We start from the raw sequence: 6,575 nt of genomic DNA, 5'->3' as shown, positions 1-6,575 counted from the left end.
CGGGTACCGCCCCCCCCGCCCCAGCACCACACCTTAGGGCAAAGGCCTGCCCCTCCCCCGGCGGCCGAGGGATTTTGTTTCTCAGCTGCTGAATGAAAGGATCCAGCCCTCCCTACCTACCGCCCCCTCCACTGTCATCCCCGCCTGGCCGAATCCCTGAGCTTCTCATCCCACCTAGCAGCTTCCCACTTCCTCTACTTTTTTTTTTTTTTTTGTCTTTTTGCAATTTCTCGGGCCGCTCCCGCGGCATATGGAGGTTCCCAGGCTAGGGGTCGAATCGGAGTTGTAGCCGCTGGCCTACGCCAGAGCCACAGCAACGCGGGATCCTTAACCCACTGAGCAAGTCCAGGGATCCAAACCGCAAACTCATGGTTCCTAGTCGGATTCTTTAACCACTGAGCCACGACAGGAACTCCTTCCTCGACTTTTATATTGTTTTCACACCGACCTCCAAGGTTACTTTTCTCCCTTACCCCCTTGGTGGCAGGCCGAGAGGAGGGAGTATTTCTCTATACATTGGCCAAAGTTTTAATCATACCACAATTTACAAAGTTGCTAGGTGATTTGGGGCAAGTAGTGAAGATATTCAAGACTGAAAGATGGTGACTATTAAGAATAACTTTTTAAAGAAAACTCCTAGATGTCCCAACCTCTATTCCCTGTCTCATTGTGGAACTTTGTTTCAGACTCCGATTTATCTCACCCCATGCTGGAATGAGGTCCGTTATTGATGCAAGCAATATGCAGGCTACTGGGTGCCTGTGGGGGCGCATAAATACCGGTTTTCCACTTTTTACAGAGTAGGAAGGGGATGGGTGTGAAATAGAGTGCTTTATTTTTGGGGGGTAGGCAATTCAGGAAAGCACACAAGTAGTAAACTTAAACAATGTGGAATGTAGCGTGGAGAATTTCCCAAACTAATGAGGGATGTGTTTGTGTGTGGGGGGGTGGAATCTTGTTCTGTTTTGTTCAATATTCTTATAATTCTTCTTGATCTTGGAGAGATAGCAGTGAGTGATGGCTTCGAGCGAAATCTTAATTTTTTGCTCAGGAATTGAACCTGAGCAGCCTGGTTGAAAATCAGGAGCCCTAGCCACTAGATTAGCTAGAGGCTAAAAATAGAATTGCCCTGACTCTTGCCCCCTGTTGAAAGTAAGAATGTTTCAAGGAGGCAAAGATTTTGAAAACAGGTATAAAGTTTATTGTTAGAGGCACAGTACATGTGGGAGAGCACAGAGAGAAGTAGTTTATATTTAAGTCAGAAGCAAAGAAGTAATACACACCATAAAGAGAAGTGTGGGTGCAGGCATCCCCTGAGTGAGGAGTGCATCAGAGAGGTGATTTAAATCACTTACGTAGCACAGTTCTTCTGGGTCTTTGTTTACCTTTAGCCAATTTTCTTTTATTTCTCACACCTGACCGGACACAAGACCCTCTCTGATATGCATGTGCATCTTTTGGCAAAGAGATTCCAAAGCAAAGGGTGCCGGGGATGGTATCAAGATGAACTATGGCCTGGTGCCCCCTCCCTTTTTGACCCCTAGGAGTCTTTTTTTGGTTTTGGGGGGTTTTGTTGTTGTTGTTTTTGTTTGTTTTGTTTTGTTTTGTTTTTTGCTTTTTAGGGCCACATCTGTGGCAACCCAGGCTAGGGATGGAATCAGAGCTGTAGCCACTGGCCTACACCACAGCCACAGCAATGCCAGATCCGAGCTGTGTCTGTGACTTACACCACAGCTCATGGCAATGCCAGATCCTTAACCCACTGAGCGAGGCCAGGGATCAAACCCACAACCTTATGGTTCCTAGACAAGTTCATTGACCAATGATCCACGACAGAAACTCCAATCCCTAGGAGTCTTACTATGAATGTATAATTGGGGAGATCTTTTTGACACCAGGAGTGATTAAAGTGGTCATCTTATCTTTTTACTCCAGCAGAGCTCAGATCCTACAATTAACTTTTTCCTTGAGGTGTCAAAGAGAAATGTTGGAGAAAAAAAATGACTCTGGCTTGGATCGTCAGTATTGGAAAGTGAGACACATGAACACGGGGAGATCTCAACAAGGCTCTTTACTTCTGCAGAAGGGCGTGGGTACTCAAAAAGAAAAGACCCTATTTATCTCTAACGCAGGTGATGTACCTGTCCCCTTCCCATTGATCAGGTCAGGGTGCACATTCTCCTTGGTTGGCAAATTGAAACAAGCTGTTGCTGGGAGAAGAGGTAAAGAGGTGGGTAGAGGAGATTGTCTCAGTTGAAGCAGGAACAAAATGGAGTAACCAAGACTTCCTTTGATAGAAAGGACATATGCTAATTCTCACAAAACAAGGCCCAATTTACTTGTCCCAGCTGTTCTCAGCCCAGGGGCCCATCTACCTTCTACCTCATTCTCAGACCAAGCACATTTTACTGCTTTTGAAAACACTGATAGAAGTAGTAGTATTAAAATTTAGGACAGAAGATATGAAACTTTTTTTATACTACAAGAGAATGTATAGTTTTCCAGGCCTAGCTTCAGCCTCCTAAACCTGTTCCACCTCTCGCACTACCATTCTCCCCCCCACCCCACCCCACCCCCGCCAATATTATCCCCTACCCCTGTTGAAACTGCATTCCTTGGATGGAACTTGAACCCAGCCACACCTCAGATTGGGACTTGAATTCATAATCCCTGATGTAGGAGGGGGCTCAAACCTTTGATCTTCTGATGGAAATCATAATCTGGTCTCAGGACTTACTGAAGCTTAGGTTGTTTTTTCTCCATGCAGAAAGAATTCAGTGACAGACAAAGAGTAAGTTTAGGATGCTTGTGACACATACAAGTGGACGGGCAAGGGAGCGCAGCTTGGAGAACAAAGTGGGCTACATTTTTATAATCAAAGAAAAAGTAGGGAGGGAAGAAGACTACCTTCTTCACTTTGGGCCTACATCATTAGTTCCTTTGACACTATATGGTATAATTAGGACTCTCATCGCATTATTTAAATCATGTACATTAGCAAAAGAATAGTGACGTACACTAAAATATGGTAATTCACCTCAGGTTTCAGTATAATGTCCCATTTCACTTATATGTCTTTCTTGGCTACATGCAGGAATACAGTTTTTCCCAGGGTCCCTTATCTTATACACCTTACAAGGACAAATGCAGGTCTTGTATCCATTTTTCTGTGGTAGCCTAAGTTTGTTTACTTTCAAAATGTTCTAATTGTTACTTAGCTGCCCCTTGTCATAGGCTTTTTCTGGTTGGTATCTAAATTATGGTAATCTCCTGAAGTCCCTCTCTATCTATCTTCCCCTAGTGGGATTTTTAGCTGTGTAACCCTTTCACTGTCCTGACTTTAGCACTCATTATCAGATTACCAAGTCCCTTCAGGCTTTCCTGAGGCTATTAATAACCTCTTCTATTTCCTTTCCAACCTCCAAAATTAGTTATCTCTCCCTAACTGAAAACCACAACTTATACCACTTAACCTCTTCTCTTGGCCTCTTGGCCACTCATTTCAAGGTGAGCGTGATGCTGGGCAAAGAGGAGAACAGGTCATAAAACAGTTGTTGAGGCAGTTAGTGTTCTGGTTACCCAGGTATTATTTCAGTCTAAAAATGCCAGTTTTCCTCATTTAACAAGTAGAGTACAAGTTGAGTATGAGATAATATGCTATGAAGAGAGAAAGGAAGGAAGGGGTAAAATAGGAACAAGCTCCTAAAATAGAAATTCTTTTATGTTTTATTTGCAAATGTAACTCACAAAATTGCCAAATGAACTCATTATTCTTTAATATACAACAGTACTTATCCTCTGTTAAACTATGAACATTTACATTACGGCAGCACTCACAAGCCTTTCTCACAGTAAAAAAGCAAGGTGAGAAGAGTTTTATGGTATGCTACCATCTGTGTGAAAAAGTAGAAGGGAAAGTATATTCATATGCTTGAATATTCACAGACTATGTCCCAAGGACTACACAGGAAACTGGTAAGAGTGGTTGCCTCTGGGGAGAGAAACAGGGATTGGCAATAAGAGTAGCAGGAACTATTTATTGACTTTCAAGGGAGGGCTAGTCATTGTATGACCTTTCATGCAGTTTGAAATTTTTACTATATACATCTGTTACTCTTTTAAAAAGTTGTCAAAGAGCAATCCTTTCCTCCCACACCCAAAGTATTGGATGGTTTTGAAGGCTATTGTCAAGGAGAAAGAAATTTTCCTCTACTCATCTAGGTTCCTCTGGCTTCTCTAAGAATTAAATTGACCTGATTAAGATTAACAGGAGAAAATTAAATAAGGTTTAATAACATGTATGCACAGAAGAGACCCAGAAAACTAGTAACTCACCAAAATGTTGAAGTCCTCACCTTGAATACCATCCTCAGGTAATAATGACAAAAGAGGATATTGAGAGTGAGGAGAGTCTGTTATGGGAGATTACCAGGAAAAGCATAGTAAACAAGGGTGATTGTGATGTAGATTTAAGTCATTCACATTTATGACCATGGTCAGAGCAAGTATGAGTCTTTGGCCAGGAGAAGGGGTCCCATTTAATAATATCAAAAGTGGCCCAAACAGAACTATAACTTCTTTCTTCTAGAATAATTTTCCTAAGGGCCCTCCAACTACAGCCTTAGAGAGGAGAAATCCACCGAGGTAACTCCAAAGTATTGGATGCAAGTGATTGACCATAAATTCAACAATTGGCTTGATTTTTAAACTCTGAGTGGGATTTGTGAAAAACATTTGATCTATGTGCAGAAGTTAAATAAATGAAAAAACATGAAAATCATATGAGTCAGGTCTGGTACCCTGGAATAGCTGTCTCCTTTTGATGTCATCTTATCCTAGGGTGGATGTAGTTTCTCCTCTGAGCATCGTTTTATTTATTTTTTGATAGGTAAAAAGTAGATTTATTGAGAAAGAGGGGGAGAGAGAGAGGGGGCCATCTCAAAAGGCAAGAGAGATTGAGCATCATTTTAAGGTGAGTTTGGGGTCAATAGTCCTCTGTACAGACCACTCCAATGCAGGGGACCTTTCAAGTTGGAAATGTGAATCCAAGAATCAATTTCCTTCAGTTACGCTGTGCAAGATCTAATTAAGGGTATCTAACAAAGGTCCTTCAATTTAGGTTGGAGAGAGTCCTTTTAATGGTGTTTTTCCAGTGTATATAATCTACTGGCTGCAGGTCATTGGTCACCTGATCTTCATCTAAAGATAGATCACTGTGATAAGCTTCAGAAACAATCTTAGTTATGCCCTTTTAATAATTTAAACTTTTGTCATAATGCAACATAGTAAGAAAGAGCCATCTAGAAAATGAGTCTTAGGCAGTGAATACGAAAACCTCAAAGACAATGAACAACACTAGAACTCAACACCCATCAAAACAATGTTTTTCTTCTAAAATTACCCTCATTTCTACAAAATATAGCCAAATTAAGACTAATTTTTTTCGCAGAATAATTCTGGTTTCAGTCAACTTTGCCTGATTATTTGCATAAGTGTAATTGATCACACAGGCTATTTTATTTTATTTTTCCTTTTTCTGGCTGCACCTGTGGCATATGGAAGTTCCCAGGCCAAGAATGGAATTTAAACAGCATCTGTCGATTAGGCCACTAGATCTTTAACCCACTGTTCCAGGCATAGATCTAACCAGTGCCTCCATGGAGACAAGCCAGATCATTAACCCACTGTGCTTCAGTGGGATGCAGCACATATAGGCTGTTTTAAATTGGCTGCACTGGGAGTTCCGGTTGTGGTACAGTGGTTAAGGAATCCGACCAACAACCATGAGGTTGCGGGTTCGGTCCCTGCCCTTGCTCAGTGGGTCAACGATCCGGCGTTGCCGTGAGCTGTGGTGTAGGTTGCAGACGCGGCTCGGGCTCGGATCCTGCGTTGCTGTGGCTCTGGCGTAGGCCAGTGGCTACAGCTCCGATTAGACCCCTAGCCTGGGAACCTCCATATGCCACGGGAGCAGCCCAAGAAATAGCAAAAAAGACAAATAAATAAATAAATAAATTGGCTGCACTGGAACAGTTCATCAGGAATATCAGTAAAGCCACACCAAGGGCTTACCATCCGATTCACCTATACTACCTATAGATTGGGTGAATTTCTCACTTCTTGAGGACCTCAAACTATTTTGAGGTTCCTCTACCTGCCAGGAAGTGGCTGCTGGGCTCCCAGTATGTATGCAAGGTACCAAGTTGTTTTTCCAAGGGCCTATATGGCTCCATAAAGTCCACCTTAGTTATATAAAGCTATCTGGTCATATATGATTCTATGCATTTTTTCGAATATGATAATCCAGTCAAAACCTTGGTATTATAGCCAATATCTCCGATATGTCCTGTTGGAACAGAGTCTTATCAAACTTATGCAAATAACTATATTGCCATCAATTCTGGAGGAATCAGGTAGAGAAAAAAGATGAATGTTACAATTTTGTTTATACAGTTATAATCTGCCAAATTGCTGTAAGTCATAATTAGCTTAAGAGAAAGGGTTTCCTTATGTCTGGAAAACAAAGATTAAAAGGTGGTAATATTTCAGACGAAAAGTCATAAAAACTCATTCAGCCC

The sequence above is a fragment of the Phacochoerus africanus genome, chromosome X, assembly GCF_016906955.1.
Source record: "Phacochoerus africanus isolate WHEZ1 chromosome X, ROS_Pafr_v1, whole genome shotgun sequence".
NCBI lineage: Eukaryota > Metazoa > Chordata > Mammalia > Artiodactyla > Suidae > Phacochoerus > Phacochoerus africanus.
This window is presented reverse-complemented; position numbering follows the sequence as displayed.